This window comes from Hydra viridissima, unplaced genomic scaffold, assembly GCF_058129835.1.
Source record: "Hydra viridissima isolate aposymbiotic clone 2 unplaced genomic scaffold, HvirCarnegie_v1 scaffold_18, whole genome shotgun sequence".
Classification (NCBI taxonomy): domain Eukaryota; kingdom Metazoa; phylum Cnidaria; class Hydrozoa; order Anthoathecata; family Hydridae; genus Hydra; species Hydra viridissima.
The window spans coordinates 1,492,304-1,516,593 of NW_028324317.1; the positions used below are offsets into that span (position 1 = coordinate 1,492,304).

The 24,290-nt window shown below is 30.6% G+C and overlaps 2 long non-coding RNA genes across 3 annotated transcripts in view; one reads left to right on the plus strand and one right to left on the minus strand.

Annotated features, from left to right (window-relative positions):
- Window positions 1–24,290, plus strand: part of LOC149876754 (uncharacterized) — a 250,371-nt gene that overhangs the window by 173,316 nt on the left and 52,765 nt on the right. The gene's annotated exons all lie outside the window — the stretch shown is intronic.
- On the minus strand, window positions 1,952–6,529 carry LOC149876764 (uncharacterized). Of its 2 annotated transcripts, none has more exons than XR_016448582.1 (3): window positions 6,074–6,529; window positions 2,624–3,225; window positions 1,952–2,393 (listed from the first exon to the last, which is right to left on the minus strand). It is a non-coding gene; the product is annotated as an uncharacterized LOC149876764 (long non-coding RNA). The 2 variants fall into 2 exon arrangements; XR_016448581.1 differs by lacking the exon at window positions 6,074–6,529 and having other exon boundaries at window positions 2,624–2,768; window positions 3,060–3,703.

Below are 24,290 nucleotides of genomic sequence, written 5' to 3' on the forward strand. Positions count from 1 at the left end.
AAGAAACATTTACGGCGTTCTTCAACATAATTAAATGTAAGATGTTTATTGATTGACACGCAACTCGTTTACGACAAAATGGTAATTACTAACCGGAAATGACAGGTGAGTCACATGAGATGACGTCAAGAAATTACCACTAACAACAAGTAAGTAAGAGAATAGAGCGAGTTAATTTAAAAAAAAACAGAAAATCACGGTAAATCTGAGAAAATCACGGACTTCTCAGAAAACACGGAAAGCACTGCAAATGACGGAAAACACGGCTTCCGTGTTTTTGTGTTTTTCGCCTGTCCCTAACCATAACTCACAGTACAAAAAGTTTCCGCAAGGTGTTTACGTTAAAGACGGAAAATTCAAAACTTAGATGGTATTTTTAAAATTTAGTTTAATCGAATTGCAACTCAAATAATTAAATATTAGCAAAATAACAGAGGGAGATGACGATGGTGAATATAATGAAACATCATCATTTTCCCATGCCCCAAATTTACTGATCTTTCCATGCCGTTAGCACACTCATGTTGAAACTGATTTGTCGGGCAGTAGCTGCTTTGTTTATGAAATTTCCCAAAATTTTTTTAAAAAAAGATTTTTTCTTTACTTAATTTCTATTTTAAAGCAGAGAAATGACGTTTTCAATAAATTAATAAGAACATTTTAGCTTAATTCTCTTTTAGGTTTTTCGCATCTGGATTTTTCTGTTTTAAATTATTCTGTTTTGCATCTGAATTTTTTGGTTGTAAATCTTTCAGCTCTCGCAAGTTTTTCTAATTTAAAGTTGTCGTATTAAGATTTTAATGTAAGAAATCTTTTTAAAAAAGAATTTTGGTTCCTAAAATTTTCGATTGAATCAATAAAATAAACTTTTTGTTAAAGCTTGTCTTTAAAAATTTCCATCTTTTTAATTTCATTTCGTGTTTTGCATGACACGCAGTGGATGGGTTCGTTCTCTACCGCAAAATTTAAATAACAGTCTTTCTTCTGATTTGACATTTAAGTTAACTATGCTTATATAGAATTTCCTTCCTAACATTTCCGACAACCACTTCTTATATCAACCTTCATTCAGTTTTCTTGCGTTTGACTTTTGCTCTCAGCATCACTGATGGTAAAAATATTCATCGTCATGATAAATTATTTCGATAGAGCATCAAGTAAAGAATTCTACAGTTTTTTAATTGATTTCAAAAACATTCCTCCAATTGATTTTCGAAAACATTCATCCTCAATGATTTTACTTCAACATTTTAAGCTTTTTGCGTTTTGAGTGTGTGAAAAATATTTATTTATTGTTTTTTAATCTTTTGCTTTCTGGTACTTTTCTTTTGTAAATATTATTCACATCAGGTCGTTGATGAAAAATATATTCTTGCTTTTCAAACATAAAACATAATGAGTTAGAACATTGTATTGGCAATAAACCGTTCCTGAGTTCATCTGAGTGCAGCTTAGAATTAGGTTTGCTGAAAGTATATCAGCGTCGCTCTAAGAAATGGAAATAAATTCATTTATAAAAAATCGTTTTTTTCTATATTTCAAATCTCTTTTTTTTTTTTCTTGGTTTTTGTCTAAGATAAATTCTAATGTAAAGGATGAAAAACCGCATCTCGTTCTTGATTTTAAAAAGGTTCGGATTGATCAAGCGATTTGCATAACCTGTTACCCAGTAGGCACAGAGACGTGACAAAAACGTGAATTTCACGTTAATTTGGCACGTGACATTTAGGTGACTTTTTGGTCCCCATGAAATGACCAATTCACGTGATTTATGGACGTGTTTTTCACGTTACTTTTGGCACGTAATATTTAAGTGATTTTTCGGTCCCCATGAACTGTTCAAAAGACGTGCTTTTTACGTTAATTTTGGCACGTAATATTTAAGCAATAATTGTGCTTTATAATTACGAAATGTTTGGATTTGTGTAAAAAAAAAAAACACATTGTCGAGGAAACATCTAATACGTATTAAATTACATGATTTTATTAGTCAGTATATAAGTTCTTGACATAAATATTTTGAATTTGTAATAAAAGCTGCACTTTTGTTAAAATATCCTCCTTATTTCCAATATGTACAAAGTCATAGATCTGCAACTTACGAAAAGCACGCTTCAATCCACTAAGAGCACACTTCAAACTTAATCTAACGAATCAGTCGATTTAATCTCCCGTAAAAGCACGCTTCAAACATAATCTAACGAATCAGTCGATATTTTCTCCTATAAGAGCACGCATCAAACTTTATCTAATGAATCAGATTTAGCTAAAAAGAAACGAATAAAATCTTAAATAATATGATTATTTAATAATTATCTTAAATCACAAACTTTTAAAACAAATCTTAGTGAGTCGCCAACTTTTGGCAACAAGATTTTCTTGTTTTCTTTTATCTAAATCATTAAATAATTTTAAGAAAACAATACTACATACAATGTAAAAAAATAAAAAAAGTCATTTGCGTTCTAATTTTATACTCTGATTGCTAAAAAAATATTGTTAATATATATATATATATATATATATATATATATATATATAAAATATCTATCTATAGATATATCTATATCTATATATAAAGTTAATAACTGATGCACATGATTAGAAAAAGACCTGTACTCACCTTATGTGATAACATCTGATTAAATAATTTGTTTTCGTTGTTTTCTATCTTCTTATATTTGCATCTGTTTCTGCATTAACTTGTTCATACATTAACTCTCTAGATGCAAAGGTGACAGCCCATGAAGATGCTTTAAATGAGTAATCTACAAGGTTTTGAACAACATTAAATGTCATTTTAAGAATGTACACAGAAAAATTAAAACAATTTATAAAAACGTAATAGTTACCACATAACCACACAACATTATTGTGTGGATTTTATATCATGTTTTTCTTTACCCATGGTGAGATTTTCACCTTAAGGCTCCTTTTGCTGTGGAAACATTCACCACGGCTAAGGAGCCTCATCTACCCCTAGTTATATATAATATATTAAGTATAAAATTAAAAGTATGTATAATGAAGTGTTGTCAAATTAGGTCACCAATAAATACAGAGTGCTGAAAATTCGACTCGGGACCAAGTTGCATTCTCCGACGAGATGTGAACTAATTTAAATTCTTGCTACAGGGTGCTTTAGTGTTTCCGCATTGTCACAAAGTTCAAACTCTAAATCAGGTATTGCAATTGACCAAAGTTGAGCGTAACTTGGTTTAAATACTGGGAGGTAATAGACATTAAAAGATAAATAAAATGGAATTTGAAATAGTAATAAAATAAAAAACAGATATTCAATGTGCTCACTATGCAAAAGATAAATAAAAATATTTTCCTAGTTTAAAAAAACATGCATACATAAATATATATACTCTTTCTTCATCAACTTCAAATTTTCCTAAAAGTTTAATTATTATTTTTTTAACTTGAAAGACCGCTGCCCCTAATAAAACCGCCAGTTAAAGTATGTACACTCCTTGCCTGTTCTCTCTAATCAGCCTCTGTATACATACTCTGCTGCATTTATTCTAAACCCTACACCAACACACACCATCAGTGATTTATGTACACTCCCTGCACAGGGTTGGCATTAAAAAACCCACCCAAAAAAACCCACCCAAAAATCACAGAAAAAAACCAAGCAAAGAGAATCCTTTAAATAAAATATTATTTTAAAAAAACCCAAAAAAACCCAGTTAAAAAAACCCAAAAAAACCTGGGTTTTTTTGGGTTTTTTTAAAATAATATTTTATTTAAAGTATTCTATTTGCTTGGTTTTTTTCTGTGATTTATTTATTTCAGAAAACATTTAAACATAATTATGACTAATTAAAAGGTAATTATTATTGAAAAGAGGATATGGATATGATCAGAATATAGGATTTAATAAGAATCAAAATTTTTAAAAGACATGATTTTTTTGAAATATTTCTGAAAAAATAGTTTTAGTATTTTTTACAATATGCTTTCAGTGATCTCAGTGGCTTTCATCAACCATATCAAAGTCAGGCCTGTGTTCTATCTTACAAATTACTCAAGAAACTTTTATTCAAACAGTATTATTATTTGTGTAACATTAAGTATATTTAACTTGCATATTTCGATGCAATGTGTATTTTTCAGAAGAAAATCTTTATAAGAATGCCATTCGGAAGTGGAAGGAAGAAAGGATGGGAGTGGAAGGAGGTCAGTGAGATAGAAGGGGACAAAAATAGTGTTCAGTGTGACCATTGTTCAGAGAAGATTAGTGGAAAAATTGAAAGAGTTCGTATTCATTTGGAGAAGTGTAAAGAGAGAAAGAAGGACACTGATGAACAAGAACCAAGACCTGGAAGCTCAATGAGCAATATTAGCCTCTTGTCAAATGAGTCAGATACTTCAATTTCCGAAGGATCTATTATGTCCAGCTCCACACCAGCAAAAAGGTTTAAAAGTAGTAACTTAAATAACTTTGTAGTTAGAACATCAAATGATCAGAAAGATGCCATAGACATGCAAGTTGCCCGGTTTTTTTCAGCTCTAACATGTCTTTTAATTCAGTGGAAAATTGTGAGTTTCAGAAACTTTTCTCTCTTCTTCGTCCTGGGTATGTCCCACCAAGCCGAAAGAAACTGGGTGGAGATCTATTAAATGAAGTCTATGATGATCTGTCAGCTGGGATAAAGAACGAACTGGAAACCAAAGACACGTTGGTAATTTGTCAAGTAATCAGAATGACCCAATAATTGCTCACTCATTTTATGATGGAAAAAAGAGTTATCTGTACAACATAGTTGACTTAGGATCAGAAAAAAAAACTGCAGAATACTGCTTCAAAATCAACAATGAAGCTATAGTTAGCATAAAAAATGATTATAATAAGTTTGTATTTGCTGTCTGCACTGACAATGAAGCTAAGATGAAGAAAATGAAAGAGCTGATCAAACAAGAGTATCCTGATATGTTAACATATGGCTGTAATGCACAATATATGAATTTGCTACAGAAAGACATTTGCAATTCTTTTTCAAAAATTCTAAAACAGGTTGTGGAAGTTCAGAAATATTTTAGAAATATGCATATGGCCCATGGTTTGTTAAAGGAAAAAGGTGGATGTATGCCTCAGCTGCCAAATGAAACATGCTGGAACTCTCAAGTTGCCTGCATTGAGACATACCAGAAAAATTATAACTTCTACATAAGATCTATGGAGAGAAGATGGAAGATTTTCCAGCCAATATTGGAAGAATAATTGAGAATATAGCCATCAAACGTGAGGCAAGTCGTCTTCTTAGTGAAATGAAAAAATTGGGGATTGCCTTAGACAAGATGCAGAGTGATTCTTGTCATCTCTCTGACGCAATTCATATCTGGTATTCATTGATAAAGGATGAAGAGCTATCAATATACTATAATGCAATAAAGAAGAGATTTCAAGATGCTGTACAACCCTTTCATATTTTGGCCTATGTAACTGACCATTGCTATGTAGATGATTACAAAAGCTTCATTGATAATGATAATGAAAACATTGCAGAACAATGGTTAGAGGACAGGAACCCTGATTTCTTGGGTTTACTATACAAGTTTAACTTGAAGGACAGGGAGGTGTTCCCCAAGCAAATATTCTCAGAATCACTGAAGGTTATCTCTCCATCAGATAAATAAGTATTAACCTTTTTTAACAAATAAAACACGAGATCAAGATCTCATACATTACAAAAAGATAAAGTATTTGATAATAATATATACATATATCAATAATAAATAACATAAAACATTTATTTATTGATATTATCTTGGATAAATTCTTTAACCTTGTTGATAAAAACCAAATAAAGGAAGAAAAACTATTTTTAGTTTTTATCTAAACGACTCTTGAGCAATTATGTATGCAGAAGTTCTACAGATATTATTATTGCTCAAGAATCAAGGATAAGTTCTGCTAGAACTTATAATTTGTCCATGTAGCTTACTTAATTTGATATTAAATTTGTTATAACATAACTTATTTTGTGTTAAATTAAGTAAGCAAAAATGGACAAACTCGCCAGTCTAAAATATTACATCATAAAGTAGAAAAAAAGTATACCTTGTATTTGAGTTTAATCTTATTTGTTTGGCAAATAGGGACGCTTGGTACTTTATTTAACTTAATTTGGTATAATTTTGATGGTAGATATTACAACTTAAAATATATTGAACTTTTTAGTTCTGTTATAAATCTATTGCGTTATAAGATATTATACAGACCAATTTTTTTTTTAATTATGATAAAACTACAATAAAAATTAACTATATTAACATAACAGTAAAACAATTATAACTAATAAAATGAATACAAAAACTATACATAAAAAAATATTTAATATAATAAAAATTGGTATTTTACATTTCTTAACACAGGCTTTTATTGAGAATAAAAAAAGTTCCGAAAGACGCGATATTTTGGTACGTAACTTTCACGTAACTTTCACGTAAAAAAGTAACCTGGACGAAGTCACCTAAAATACACGTAATTAAGACGTGAATAAAACGTTGCGTGCCTACTGGGATATACTTGAATAACCTATTATATTGATCCACTAAAATGTTTATATTATGATTATTTGATCAGGGCCGTGCAGAGGGTGAGTCATCCGAGCAAATTGATCTGGGCCCCGAACCCTTTTTTTTCCTATATACAAGCTAAGCTTGAATTTAGCGGGAAAAGTTATAATATGTTCAAATCTTATTTTAAAAATGGCGTATTTGGATTAGTTTTTTTACAGGCGATTAGCTTGATTGTACGATTTAATTTATAAATTAATTTATTTATCTAACTATTATATTATATTTAACTTAACTAATATAAATTTAATTAGTTTTTGTGATTAATTAAATATATAAATTTTGTATTATATATTTAATCGTGTGTATATATAAATATATATATATATATATATATATATATATATATATATATATATATATATATATATATATATATATATACATATGAATGTGTATATATATATATATATATTATATATATATAAAAATATATGTATATATACATATATACATATATTTGTATATACAAATATATGTTCTTATACATAAATATATATACACACACGCACACACACACACACACACACACACACACACACACACACACACACACACACACACACACACACACACACACACACACACATATATATATATTAGACGAAAGTATTTAAAAAAATAAAAATGAAACGCACGTATCCATCTGGTGCATCAAAGTTAAAAATCAGTAAAGTAAAAAAAGCGGCTCTACAAAAAGGAAGGAAACATTATTTGATGTTGGAATTACAACTACTCCTAAAACATCAGATGGCCTTTCCACTAGCTCAACAAAGCAAAAATATGACGGTAGTATACAATCTTCTGTTACTGGTAATAGTGTTGGCAGTACAGAGAAATTAGCCACTTTTGAAGAATGTCAAATTAGTGGCAGTGATAATACTTCTACAAGGACCACTAGCAGTGATGGACCAGCATTGTTGCAGCCATTTGACATTGGTAAATTTGAAACAGAAAATTTTTCCTCTTCTCAGCTGGAAAAGTTTGTCATGGCTGGTCACATTTCTTTCCCACTGGAAATTCCCAAAGATACTGGAAATCACATACTTCCAATGTCAATTTTGAAAAGCAGAATGTCGAATGGGGAATCCTTCTCGCGAGATTGGCTTGTATTTAGCCTAGCAAAGACAGCATTGTTTTGTCTTCCATGCCGATTATTTTTATCCAGAAATCAAGTTCCACACTTGACTTCATCCCTTGCCATGATTGGAGGATAGGGATATGGAAAGAAGTGGAAGAATCTCATCAGTCGAATTCGTGGCCATGAGCATTCGAAAACCCATAAACAGTGCTACATTCAGTGGTGTGAATTGGAAGTTCGAATAAAAACTGATCAGTCAATTGAACATTTGATGAATCGCCAAATCCTCAATGAAGCTGACACCTGGAGAAAAATCTTGGAACGAATTTTGGATGTGAATCTGTTTCTTGGTGAACGTGGATTGGCTATTCGTGGAAAATCTGACCTAATTGGAGATTCTCATAATGGAAATTTCTTAGGATTGCTGGAACTGATTTCGCATTATGACCTTATTCTTAAGGAACATGTGATAAAAATTAAACAATCACAGGACAAGGGTCAACGTCTTTAGGAGCATTACTTGTCAAATCGTCCTCAAAATGAATTTATTGGCCTTTGTGCAGCTGAGGTTCCTAGGTAAATTATAGAAGAGTGCAAGTCTCCAAAGTGTTTTTCAATTATGGTTGATGCCCTTCCTGATGTGAGCGATACTGAACAAAGTACGTTTGTCTTTCGATATGTACATGAAAAAGAACCTGGAAAATTTTTAATTGAAAAGCGATTTTTGATCTTTGCAGATTGTGCCGAGAAGACTGGATCTGATAATGCAGAATTAATTCTGTAAACTTTGGAAACATTAAAAATTTGTTTTGAAAACTGCCGTGGCCAAGGCTATGAAAATGGAGTCAACATGTAAGGAAAATATAAGGGTGTTCAAGCAATCCTACAAAAGAAGAACCTATTGTCTGTATTCTCACCATGTGGTTGTCATTCAATGAATTTGTTTGGACAGAATACTGCCTCAAGCTGTACAGATGTTGAGACTTTCTTTGGAACTGTTCAAATTGTATGTAAAATCTTTTCTGCTAGTCCACAACGCTGGGAAATATAAAAAAAGAGATTTCACGGTGTCTTTGCATTGACAATCAGGAACACGATGGACTGAGAGACTTGACAGCATTTGCCCTTTCTTTAATTACTTGAGCGAAATCATTGAATCTTTGAAAGAAGTTAAGAGCTTGAATCTCACGCCTAAAGCAAAAACTGAGAGTAGAGGTGCCCTAAAATATATGAGCTCCTTCAAATGTGTTTTCATGTCTGGATTTTGGATGAAAGTCCTCACATTGATTGACCGCTGCAACCAGGTCAATCAGGCAAGAAAGGCAACTATTGATATTGAGGTGGAAAATATTGAAGCATTGATCGGTCAACTCAAATCTGTTCTGGAGGAATAGCCTACAATTTTAGAAGAAGCCAAGTTAGCTGCAGATATTGCAAAATTCAGTTCTGAATTTCTAATCCACAGAAAAGTGAAACGCAAAAGTTTTTCTGGGGAGCAAATTAAAGGTGATGAACAAGTTACGGAATTAACAGAAACAGAATCAGGAGAGGAGGAAACATTTCGGAGAACGGTTTTTTATCACATTTTTGATTCTGTAATTGGTGGACTTACTGCACGTTTCACAACAATTCAAGAAATCTTTTCTATATTCTCTTTTTTGTGGCAGAATCAAAAACTGTCTTAAAAAGAAATCAAGAGTGCCTGCTCAGATTTCTTGCAAAAATATTCTTGTGACATGACCAAAAATGAACTGACTGAAGAATTGCTTCACATAAAACAAATTCATACAGCAAATTTTGGAAATAAAACTCTTGCCCTATTTGTCTTATTAAACAAAATTTTTGAAATGAAGATTAGGGAAATCTTTAGAAATATAGTAATTGTATTGCATATTTTTGCATTAATTCCAGTGACAATGGCCTCAAGTGAGTGTTCATTCAGTAAATTGAAGCTCATCAAGAATTTTTTGCGCTCAACTATGGGACTAGAACGAACAAGTGACCTCGCCATTTTAAGTATCGAGTGTCTATTAGCACAAAATCTTGATTTCCATGATGTGATTGAAAAAATTGCTAAACAAAAGACAAGAAAAATAATATTGTAAGAAACAACAGTTACACTATTTAATTATACTTTTATTCCAGTAATATAATAAAAAAATTTGAGCAGGCTTTTTTTTTTTTGGAGTAAAGGTGGTGGACTGAAGGATGTTCGGGGCCCCCAAATCTTGTTCACAGTCCTGTATTGGATTGAAAAAGAAATTTCAAGCCAGTCATTTTTTAACTTTTACTAAAATTATAATAGAAAAAAATTTGTAAAAAAAAAGCCAGAAGACTCTTCTCATTTTTTATCTGACAATTTTTCCCATCGACTTCATGGTATTGTTGCGATTACGTCATCAAAGTTTGTATCGTATGTTAGTGAAGACCACAAACTTTTTGCTACAATTTTCATCTTCTAGTGAAGTTAGCTTAACTAACTACTCAAGTAAATAAAAAAGAAATCAAATTTTAAGTCACTCCTTTGTGACGTCACCTACACTGATATTTAACTTAAGTTATATAAATAACAGTGCTGTTGATGTCAAGAAGCAGTGTAACATCGATCATCTATCTTTTGATACAAAGCGGACCAGAAAATATTAATTTGTAGTTCAAGTTTTATTTCATTTTTAAAAATAATTTTATAATATTTTTTTTAGATATCAAGATGGTTAAAATATGTAATTGATTGGTTTGGTTGTTTTGACTTTCCTTTAATGAGCATGCGTTTTACGAGCGTTTGAATATAAGCAATCCAACCACGTCAATATCGAGAAGGAATATTTTAAAAGTTTGTTTAATAAAAAAGAAATTTTTTTGTTTGAACTTCTCAAGTCTTTTATATCAATTGTTTTAACTCAATTATTTTATATCAACTTCACTTTTGGTAATGTTCAGATTCACCGTTTGGTAAAAAAAAATACGTCAACTGGTATTACTACAGCCTACAGTTAATCTAAGAAATAATAGTTTATGATATTCTGTATTACAAAATTATACGTGACTACATCTAGTGACATGAACTGATTGTGGTTGCTCAATAATATTTTTATCTAGCAGTACCAGATCTAGTCATTATTAACTTTGTAATACAGAAATAGCTATATGTAAAGATGCCTTTTCAATAATTTATAGTTATGATAATATTATAATACTATAATATTATAATAATTATTACAACTATACATTTTTAATATTATAATATTATAATATTAAAATAATTTTCACAACAATACATTTTTAAATCGGCATACTTTGTACAATAGCTATATTTTGCAACTTACCTGTTGAGGTTAAAGCTTTTTCGATGGTTTGTACTCTTCTGTTTGTAATGCCAAACAAGGTAATAAAGGCTTTGAAGCAGACTTTCTGTTCTACACAGGTTCCACCACGCAGGACTTGTACATGATAAGAATAGCTAAATTCATGGAACTGGGCTTCCCCTTCACGACGGGTAGGTCTTCTCTTCAACACTTTCTTTGGCGTAATAAGGGAAGATAGGAATGAGTCTTGTTTGTCTTTTGAAGGGTAAGCACTGAATGCTTTAATAAGAGCTGTTCCAGAGTTGTTTTTTCAAAGCACTGCAAAAGTGTTCACTGGCAGTTATTGCCTATTGTGTGGTTTGAAAGTCGGGCTTTAATCGCCTTATCTTTTTTAAAACCCAATGATTTTCCTTTCTTCGGCTTGTCCGTCACTTGTGGAAAATCAGATGCATCTGCCATTTCAACAGGTTTGTTTACAACTTTCTCGATTCTGATTGGTTTAGCGTTGTCACATGTTTTACAGCGAGCAATGTGATCGTTCTTCCAGTGGGCAGACTAGAAAATTGGATTTCTAGTTATATAGTCAATTATTATAGAGTTAAACTGCAGCCGAATATAACAGGGGGAAAAACCTCAAAAAAGCAAAAATGTAGCTTGATCGTTTTTCCAGTGTGGTCTTCAAGTTAGAATTTGAGAGTTTTCTTTTACACTGAAGCTTACAACTGTAAATCATTTGAAACCCTGATAAAGCAGCCTAAACTATTTTTACAAAGTTTGGACTCTTTGAAGTTTTTTTTACATTAAACTGGTAGATTCGGTTTGCTCAACGAAAATGGTTTGATGTAAAGAAGACTTTTTATTGCTTTTCGCTCAAAACGTCTTCCTTTTCCATATCTATCGTATCGGTACCAATAGATTTAGTCTTTTTGAAGGCGATCTATGAAATTATAGCTCTGATCATTGTGTAATGATATTGGTTTTTCATTGAGATTTCGCTCGATATTTTGCATGTATGGTTGAATTTTGCGATTCATTAGGTTTTCCTGAATATATACCTATAGGGAGTTCAAATTAATTTACAATATGAAACCTATGATCTAATAACTTGTGTAGAGTTGGTGACGTTGTTTATCAGCCATAATGGGCGATCACTAAAAATCCCCACAAAGTTTAAAGTATTATAACTTCCTTATTTTTTAAAATTTTTTTAAAGGTGAAAGAAAGTATTTTATAGATAATTGTTTATTTTATTTAATACATTATTCAATTTGATACTATTACTCCGTTTCGTTTGACACGGTCAATTAAACTTTTAGTACCTCCTACCGTTTCTTGGATGACATTGGGGTCAACTTTAGTCAAACTATACTCAATTCTTTTTCTTAGTTGTTGAAGTGTTTTTACTTTCCAATTATTCTTGTACACAAGTCCTTTCAATATTGAACAAAAGTTTTCTTTGGCCTGCATTCTGGTAAATTTGGCGGATTATCTTATTTTGGTACAATTCTTTTAGATCTTTTAAGTCTTTAGATAGTCCAATACGCTTTTGGCATAATGAGAAGATACAAGATCTGGCCTAAACATAAAATTGTTACTATGATGATGCTCTTCTAAAAACAGGATAAGTCTCTTTTGAATACAACGCCCCAAGTATATAAATTGGTTGATAGCGTTGCCATATTCTCAAAAAAAATGGTTAAGAGGTTTTCTTCAGACGAAATTTCGATCCGGACCAATAGTTTTCCTGGAAACTTTTGTTTTTGTGTTTTACATTTGATGGAGTCAAGTAAAAATTGATGTTTCCATAAATTGAACTGTGATTTAAATAATCTATTCACATATGATTGTGAGGTACTGATTTTACGAGCTACTTGCATTTGAGATTTACCATTTGTTTTTAGCTTGGCAACCTTACTTTTTCTCATTTTTTTAGCTCAACGACTACTTCCAGCTTTTCTCTTAAAAGGGTGTTGTGTCAAAGCTTTTTAATTTTATGTTATATTTATAAAGTTTTACAATGGCATAATTTTGAGGCATGTTCTTAAGAAATCAACTGCGGAAAAAAAGGGCATTTTCTTCAATTGCAGCTATTATGGACGGTTGCTATGACAATTTTATTTTTTGTTAGAAAAAACTCCATTATTATATGAAACTTGTCAAGATGCAAAACCATTAAATAAGAAAAAAGAAGAAAATTATAGGGTTAAAGGAAGAATACCTGCTATCGCTACAAATGGTTTCCATCGTGCAATGGACCTTATTCTATTATTAAATATTTAAAATGCATAACTTTGAAGATATGCTGTCGCTTGCATGAGATTTTATAGTAAAAAATATTAGTTTTAAAAAGTATTCCGCACAGTGACCATAGCTCCAAAAAACTGTTGAATACAAAAGGAAGTCTCATTCTTCTATGTTTGTGGTGAGTTTATCAGAACAAAAAGTAAATACTTTGCTTTGGTTTTTACGAACAATTAGAGACCAGACACAAACGCTGAATAAAATATAACTGGTAAAAACCTGATCCAGAGGACCATGACTAAGAGGCCGAAACATAAACACGAAACAAAAGTGAAGATATGTATTCTAGAAACAGCACCTAATAGTTGAATCTTTTAAATTAGGTTTTCAATTAGTTGTTGGAAAACCTGTAACACACAGAAAAAAAAAAATCGTTGAGAAAATCTAAAGAATCAACGGGAAGATTTTAAACAGAAATTTTAAGGGAAGACTTTTAAAAGAAAAAATCTAAAGAATGTTTTTGGAAATTTAATTATTTTTTTTTTTAAAGAGATTAAAAAAAAAAGAAAGAAATTTTGAAAAAAGATGTAAAGAAGTAAAGGGATATTTTTGAAAAGAAAAAAAAAACTTTTAAAATAAGAAAAATTCTAATTTAAAAAAACACTTTGCCCATGAGTGCAATAGTGATAAGAAAAGAAACTTCGGCCGTCAGTCCAATGGCGGTAAAAGGATATTTTTAAATGACTTTTGATTGCATATTTACTTACCTGACGGGGAAGTAAACCTAATCAACATGGGGCTAGCCTCCCTATAAACTGTCATCAGGATACTAACCCGGACGACGGTGGGTCTTTGTCTACTTTCCGAAAGGGGGTGCAAACTCTGGGACGACGCTCACAGAGTCTCCTCTGGACGGAGTGGGCACATCCACAAGACAATTAGCTGGAGGACGTTAAACTCTAATACATGATTGCATATTATTACCTGCATTTGCAAATGTTAAAAGAATACATGTAAGAGTTAAATGTTTGAGATTATTTGTTAAATTAAACGAGAAGGACTATTGGTAAGTATCGTTATCATTTCATTTACATTTCGATTGATGAATTATTATATTGTTACTAATTTTATTAAAGTTTTATTTTTAAGTCTTACATACAGTTACGGAAATAAGTATCCGGACAAACTACTTTTAGGTATAATTCTATATCAAATGAAGGAAACCTCATTATGTTATATATACTTTTGTAGCTCTAGACAAGCTCTATCTAAGTGTACCATCAAACATTTACAACACTTGGAAGATACCTCTTTTGCTAAGAAAAACTAAAATCACTGTGGAAAAAAATATCCGGACAGTTACTTTCTGTTAATTTTTGGTCAAGATTTTCAATAGAGTTCATGATGTAAGATCTTATAAGTGTTCTAGTAGCTTAGGATAATATAAGTAAAAATGATAAAAATCATAATTTCTATTCCTATAACATTTAGAATCCATTGACAACCGTTACCATGGTGAAAAGTAAAGAATTGGCAGAAGTTGCTAGGAAAGAGATTGAATTGCTCTCAAAAGAAGGCAAAACGGCTCAAGAAATAGCAAAACAGCTTGGTATGCCCGATTTAACTGTTCAAGATACTCTGAGGAGAAATAAAATGCATGGAGACTCAAAAGTTTGCCAAGATCTGGACAAAAAAGGAAAACAACTCCAAGGATTGATCGAAAAATCCTCACTTTGGTTTATAACTCTGTGAAACCAAATGCAACAGATATTGCGAAACAACTCAGAGAACTCGAGTTAGTCAATTTATGTCGTCGAACTGGTAAAAACAGGCTGCATGAGTATGATTTACATGGTAGAGCACTTGCCAAAAAACCGTTACTTACCAAACGACATATTTCAAAGAGGTTTGCTTTCCAAAGAAGTATCAAAACTGGACCGTTAATGATTGGAAGAAGGTATTATGGTCGGTCGAAACGAATATATGCCTTAATGACTCAGATGGTAGACGTCGGGCACGGAGAAGACCAGATGAATTAATGCAACAAAAGCATGTTAAACAGACGGTAAAGTATGACAAGTATGTCATGGCCTGGGGATGCTTAATTGGAATGGTGTGGGCGTATTCATGTTATAGAGAATATCGTGAGACAGACTTGACCGAAAAATGTTGAACGTGAATCCCCAACTCCAAAAGAGTAAACACAATAAAAGTCAAAAACCATTGGTTTGCAAAATATCTATCTTCTGGGAAAATGGTTCTAACAGTTAAGCTAACTCCAGTATATTATCCCACTCAGAATTTTGAAGGATATAGTTGTTATGGGAAACCAATATCTTTTCAACTTTTTGCCGAATTTTTAGTAAACGTTTTAGCACATGAAATGTCCTGTTCCAATGTGTTGGGCACTCGACTATCAATGTTTTGCCACACACTTGAATTAATTTATGAGTAATCACAAAACTTTTCCTGAAAATATTCAGCAATTTTCTTGCATTACTTAAAATAGTGGAATAATGGTTCTTGTACACTGGCTTAATTTGTAATTAAATACTGTGTGCAAGACATAGCATATGTTTACAAGGCATTTCAGTTTATGACAAAAAACATTTCCTTCCTGTTCATTACTTCCATCTTCAATAGAGCTATCTTTTTTCTCTATTACACTGTCTTCACCATATTCATCTGAACTTTCTTCGTTATTGATATCAGGGCTTGTTCTTGCTGTTAGGGTTCTTGCTGTGGGTCTTTGGGTAGCTTTTTCTTCACTTTATTTCTCCACCTTGATTTTCTAACTCTTCCCTCTGGAAAGTTTCATCTTGACATATTGCTTCTTCTTGCATGATGCGCGCAGCTTTGCTCATATTAGACAAATATCTGATACAATCAAAAGTAATTTATCCAATTGATTTCAGTCATTAAAGCACTTTGTAACAAGTTCGGAAATGGATTGTTCTGTACGGGGATAAGGCACTTCTATGACGTCCAGAGTTGCTTGACATGTTGAGTCATTAGACGGGTCAAAAAAGCTTTCCGATATACCCAGATAAGAAGAACTTTGTTTTCTTATTTGACCAGCAGCCTTTACATAACGTTACTTTTCTAATATGTTTCAATTTTTCTTTTATTAGCGCCTTTCCAAAATCAAGCTGCTTGTTCAGTGTGGCTGACCCTCAACCATGAAAAACTTCAACAAATTTGCTCACCTCAAACGCAAAGTATATTTCAAGTTTTTCTTTAAAATTTCTCAATTGGATAATCTGCGTTGTACAGTACTTTGTATAATTGTATTATACTGTTAAATCACTTGCTACCTTGTTACTTTGTGTTTGTTAATAGCTATTGCTTTATATTTTTACAGCTTTAACTGGAATTTCTTGTCACAGACAGATAGCATATTTTTAAATTCAGGAATAATCATATACTGCATGCATAAACTGCAAGAATTCGGTCAATATACTCTACCGAATTAGTAGACCATTTACCGGCTCTCTTGTCAATAAACTCCCGTAATGTATGTACTTTTGCACCTCCACAGGGGAATCACTTAGTTTCTGTTTCTTCTCCAAGTTATTATTTGTCTTTTCATCATCACTTATCTTAAATTCTTTAAAAACTTCTGGATGACGAGTTTAAGGTGAGTACTTAAACTTGTTGTATTTTTTCCATCAACTTCAAAACCACAAGCTCTCAGTTTTTTATCAATCTCAATTCACATACTTTTATATTTCTGTAGCAAATAAATATCAAAATCTCATGAAAGTTGCTTTCTCTTCTCCTTCCACTAAGACTGATAGTACCACTCGTTTGTTATAAATAAGTTATTACGAAAGTTGATTAACAAGTAAACAATGTCGCGCTTGATAGTTTGAACCATACTTTTAGTTTCATGTGTCTTTGAAATGTTTTAAGTTTATCTAAAATTAACGCAAAGTAGGTTTGACAATAATACCTTGGATCTCTTGCTTATTCGTAAGTACTAAATATGGTATCCCAAATAGTATAAAGATAATCTTTAGTTATTGTTTCTCATAAAAAAAGTTCTTTTTTATTTCGTTTATTTACATAAACTTTATGTTCTTATTTCGTTTCCGTTTTTTATAAATACCTTCTTTTTTATTCCGTTTTTTTTGAACAAAATTGTTTGATTTTCGTTTTTATTTCGTTTTCTTTAACGAAAATAACACTGCTGGTCAGTAATAGCTGCATCATAAAGACGGTTTGAAATTTTGAACGTCTAGTAAAAATGCAAGAGTAAAAAAAGTCAAAACGGGAATATCGAAATTTACGTTAATAAAGGTTCAACGAACTGTATATTCTTCTAATTTGTTTTTAACTCAACTTAAAGCTGAAAATAAATCTGTTTCAGCTCGGTGATTCACACTACTAAAGTGGTTTTACTATAATTCTGAATGTGATAAACGGAGCTGATTTTATATAATAGTGCTTACAACATTTGCGAGAAAAATTATCGATACGATAAGAACGCTCAAATGTGAACTTAATGACATTTTAATGAAACATTCACAACAAGTGTGTAAAATTATATCAAAAACTATTTAAATATATTTGGTACTATAATAGTTAAAAATATTTTACAATACAAGGATACGGTACCAAAAGTTTAGCTTAAAAAATAAATTTCAAATTATCTTTAAGAAAAATAGTTAAACACTTAAAAATAATCATTATACAATTGGTTGCACCTGCATACGGTCTCAGTAAGGCAAAGATTTTCTCAGATGATGACCAAACGTGAGTCAAAAATGTGCAGACATTGATAAAAATGTTAAATGCCTTTCGTGAAAAAATGAAAACCAGTTATTTCACTGAGTTGTAACCGTTTTTCAAAGTTTTATTTCGTGCTGCCTTACTTTAAAGCCCAACATTTTGAGTAAAAAATGTCAGGGCAAGTTTTTCAAAATGTTTTATAAATACATTTCTGTCACCCAACCAATTATTTAAAAATCAACAGAGCATGAGTTGATTCCTTGCTCATCAGTATTGCTTTAATAAAAAGATGTTCAATTAGTTTTCATCCTTGAGCCACATAGTATTATTTTTTTATTCTTTTAACTGTAAAAGAGCAACATAGATCTTTTGCCAATACTTAACGAAAGCTCTTAGGTGTCTTGGACAGAAGAGTGGGTTCTTATTGCAAGCAATTCACATTCTTCAATTTTTAAAAAGGTGATTAAGACAAACAGTTAGATACAAAAAGTGTCTTTCAAAAACCTCTTGAGCTGTTTGAGATCTGTACTTGAGCTACAAGATCTTTCTATAATTGGCCATCAATAAATTGGGCTTTAGAACCTTTTGTTGATCTACCCAAGATTTAGGATAAAGGAGCTGAAAGTCAAAAAGAAATTATTTTTACTAAACCAGAATCAAGTAACTCTTCTTAAAAAATAAATGTCTTTCGAAGCACAGAGCAAATATGGCATCAGGATTCTACCATTTTGAATAATCATTTTGCAGAATAAATTAGAAATAGGACTAACTTTCATGAAAGTGTTTTGCTTTTATATTATTTTGAATATTAGAGCGCTGCTTCACTGGATTTTCAATAAGTATTTTGCAGAATACTCAAGAGCTGGAATTCACTGGACTTGTTATATGATGCTCAAATTGAGTCATTTGCCAAAAAAATGGCTCAATTTAGCATCATGTAACAACTCCCACTAAAGATGAGCTTTTAAGTTCGTAGAATTGAGTACTGTAAATTCAAATGAAGTTGTAAAGAATTTTGTAAATATTCCTGAACGATAGTTATTTCTTAAGAGACAAATGACCCCCATAAGTCAATTCAGTTTAGCAAAGTATTTTCAAAGAATTACCTTTATACTTGGTTTCTTGCTGATGTTAGAAAAGTTTGCTCACTCAAAAAGTGCTTACTTGAGTGGACTAATGTTATGAGATTTTGTGCTTCATCAAAATATCAAAATATCGGTAACAAAAGTAAGCGAAAAGTTAATTTATTAGTTAAATAATTAATTCTAATCAATTAATTTAATAGTTTATTATACTTATACTAAATTATGTAAGTAAATCTTTAGAAAGTGATTGCTTCTAAATGTGTTATTACAACTTTTTTTTATTTTTATTTTACATTAAAAACCCAAAGCAAGCTTCATATCTTTCGTAACTTGGAACAAGTCTTTTTTCAATCCATAAATATATCTCTTCCTTAATACTAAACTTGAACCTGAAAAGTGTGCAATTTACTTTGAAAACGGCATTTGTTATAACTTGAGCAAAATTATCTGTCGAATAGGTAGGCCTATTTGATAGCTAATTTTGCGCAAGAAAATAACACAAAGAGTCTAAAGAAATCTTGCACAGTACTAAACAAATTCTTTGTTCATATTTTAAGTCGCAATAACTCACTCCTGAAACTCCTGCGGTCACTTGATTATTAAGCGATAGTTTGAGTGACAGCTCAATGTTCGCACTGTCGTTAACGTGAAGCGAAACAACGCCGTTATTATGTCAAAAACGACTGAAAAGGTAGGTTTTCGATTGTGCTAAATTAAACTTATTTATTTACATCGGTCCGCTTATTTGGAGGCTGAAGGCGGTCCAACAGCGAACCGATGGTGGCAAATCGCCAATATTTTAACAACGGTCCGTTGGCGGCAAACCAATGTAGGTACGATAGTGGTTCAATATAGGACCTTCAGTGGTTTTTAATACCATTTCTAGGGATAGATATACTTGTTTACTTGCATTTTTTATTTTTTTACGTACTATCCTATTGCAAAGTTAACTGATAATTACATTTTTCAAGTAATTGAATCCTAAGAATGAGCATTTTTATTTTAAGATTGCTACAGGCCGACACAATCTTGGCAAATGATTGAACACTTAACATGCTTAATGCTTAACTCAAGAATCATTTTGCTTTTAAACAGTTCTGTACATTTTGTAATCAGCTATCTTTATGTACAGACTGTTTAAAGATATAAAGTTTTATTAATTTGGATTATTGATGTTAAAACATATTTACGAAGTATAATACCAATTAGTTAAAAATATTTTCACAGAACCAAAAGTTTTCATGATCAATTTATATAGCTAAATACAATTATTTTTCATTTAGGTTTTTCTTATTTTATCATAATTTAGTAAATTTATTATCTTTTTAAAAAATGAAAAAACACAGCCGATACTTTTGACCAAATGCTTAGATATATAGACTCAAATAAATTCATAGATCAATTCAAACTTGGGAATAAATACTCAGAAATACTAAAACATTTTATTTTTAAGATATTACAAATTACATATTAAAGTTATAATAAAATTGTTATCAATAAATATAATATACAAGAAATTGGCGGGTTAGTGTTTAATTTGTGTTTGTTGATCGATTCCTCAAATATAAGCAGTTTATTTTTAAATCTGCTTTGTGCTTTAGCTTTAAGCCATGTTTATCATCATTACGATCAGATGCAATTTATAGTAGGCAAATCATTTCGTGAAAAAATCACTTTACGTTACTTTACTCGTCTGCAGAATTCTAATTTTGCCCTGAAAAAAGATATATAATCATAATTTAGCAATCAGAAATTTAAGAGATATTGCAATGAACATATTTAAAAAACGCTATGTATCACTATACTTACACTATATAAGACAATAGAACACTAGCCTTCTCAGGCTTTACATGCATCTTTTGAAGGTGTCTCACTGCAAGTATTTAGCTAGGAATTCTCTTTTCATGTGTGCCTACATGATAAATACAAATATAGTTTGCATATTAAACATAATTTTCACTGTACAAACAAAAGCATAACTTAATGTAAAAGAGGCGAATAACTGAAATACTGATTCCATACAAATGGTTGAGGGTTGTAAATAAGTATATAATACAATTTTTTTTCAAAAAATGAATTACCAGCAAGCATATAAAGAACAAAAGTGATTTTTTTGCACATAACTATTGATTTAGTTTGTTACTAAACCTTTATTTATTTCTCATTAATAAACCTGCACTATATATTTTTGAAATCTTATATCCTAGAGTGTTTATAGTAAAAAAACATTTGTAAACAAAGAAAATTTTAATGCTCAAACTGCAAAGTTTTTTTTTAGAATTTTTTGACTAAAAAAGATAAATTGTTCTAAACTGTGTAAAAAATGTCTAAAACATCACTATTACTTTTTAACCTGTCATTTTTTGAAAAAGAGTATATAAACTCTTTTTAAAAAAATGCGTAGCAGTATATAATAGTATAATAGTATATAACAGTAGTGTTTAAATAAAACCATTTCTTAGGGTAAATACTATATTTTGATATGAAAGTATCAAAAGATCTGGTACATATATATACATACATACATATATATATATATATATATATATATATATATATATATATATATATATATATATATATATATATATATATATGTATATATATATATATATATATATATATATATATATATATATATATATATATATATATATATACATATATATGGACTCAATAAAATTGAAATCTACATGTTTTTCTTTTTTTAATTTCTGGCTTCATTGCTTTAGATTTTGAATGGTTTCTTATATAATGTTCTTTCAACATGCTTTCAACTGACAATAACCATTCATGTGCCAAAATAAACGATTAAAATTGTTAATTCAGCATGCAAACTTTCCTCACCTTGTTCCCCGTAAACTTCAATGCTTAATCTCCATTTTTGAATAACTTGAAGAATATGGGTTTTAAGCAAATGGAGTTACAGATGCATTTGGCCAATTCAGTTGATAAAAATTCATAACATTGTAGAATGCTCATTCTAAAGTTAAATTAATTACTTATATGAAAAAGGTTTAAAATAAATTGATTTAAATAAACTAACCAAATTTCTACCTAAATAAAATCAATCAGCAATAATTGATACTTTTCAAAGAATATCAAATATGGTATTTTACAATCTGCCAAACTGAAAAGATTTTAAATACCAACCTTGTTCCTGAATATCATTCTCTTGAAAAGACTGGAAGCTGCTCATAAACTTTGGACATTTTGAATAATATGGAAATAACTGTTTAAATTTCTGGCTTACATAATTAGTAAATGATCATCTGTGTCAAATATTGGAATTGCACAAATTAAGCAAAGTTTGAGGTTAAATTTCATATATTTTATATACTTAAAAAATTTTATTACTCTTACTCTATTTAAAATTTCCAACGAACTAGGATTCAGATCAAGTTCAACATGGTGATTAAGTACTTTGCTGTCATTTGTGTTTATATCTTTTAGAAAAGATGGATGAAGGAATGGATATGTTTAATATAATTTACTGAATAGTTTCTTGCTATAAAAATTTCTATAAAAATGCCAGTCGAATCTTGAGCTTTGCATATTACATTTAAAAGATGCGTTAGTAAAATATGTATTACTATTATAAGGTTAGAATATATTTTTGTCGAGTACAAAACTTCACATGAAGAACCAAGAAAATTTTACCGCACATAATTTTAAACTGAAGAGTTGTTACAATTAATGAAGAAAAAGTCATTGGTAAAATTTATTTGTGCCAAAAATTGAAACATACAAAAACCAAACATCTTGTAAATTTAAATGGTGAGAACTTGAGGTTTAAAAAAGAGACAACTCGATCTGAATCCCACTGCTCAAAATCTTGAGGTATAGTTTTTACCAAATCTTCCATCTTTTTTATTCGTCGTAATTTAAAAACTACAACAAGACTATGAGACATCCGTTTATGGTATATGCCGACTTTGAAAGTTTCATCAGGCCCATCGATGACAACACTGAATATAATAATAAATAGTCGTATACCAAAAAATATCAAAAGCATGTTCCAAGCTCCATCGTCTATTATATCAAATGCTTTGACGAAACCATTTACAAGGGAAAGCTTGAAACGTACAGACATCAAACATCAACATTACTACGACTGCTTAATAAGTGGAAATGAACATCTTGAAACCATGAACGTTTTTCGATCCCGTCTTCACGACGTTTACACAGAAGAAATCAACAAAGTGGCACTCAGCTCTAAAGATGACAAAAGGATCCTATTGAATGATAGCACTCACACCACCTTGGCCATTGGACACTACAAAACAAGACCCAATGAAAAGGTTGATAAAACATGTTTTAACTTAATCGATTACGACAAGTTTTTCGGTACAGTTTAAATCCGATTACATGGACGGTAAGAAAATTTTATGAATAAAAAGGTAAGAAAAATACAACATCTTAATAAATATAGAAATAACAAGATTATTTTTATACTTCTTATTCTTGGAAACCCTAACAAGAATTTTAAAAAACCCGCTATCTTGATAAACCCTCCCATATATAAGGGTATCAATGCGCCAGAACCGGCATTCTATAGTAGTTACATACATACATACCTACATACCTACATACATACATACATACATACATACATACATACATACATACATACATACATACATACATACATACATACATACATACATACATACATACATACATACATACATACATACATACATACATACATACATACATACATACATACATACATACATACATACATACATACATACATACATACATACATACATACATACATACATACATACATACATACATACATACATACATACATACATACATACATACATACATACATACATACATACATACATACATACATACATACATACATACATACATACATACATACATACATACATACATACATACATACATACATACATACATACATACATACATACATACATACATACATACATACATACATACATACATACATGCATACATACATACATACATACATACATACATACATACATACATACATACATACATACATACATACATACATACATACATACATACATACATACATACATACATACATACATACATACATACATACATACATACATACATACATACATACATACATACATACATACATACATACATACATACATACATACATACGTACGTACATACATACATATTGTTTTTCTTTTACATTTTGATATGTTTTACCTTCTGAATTGGGCTTGATTGCTA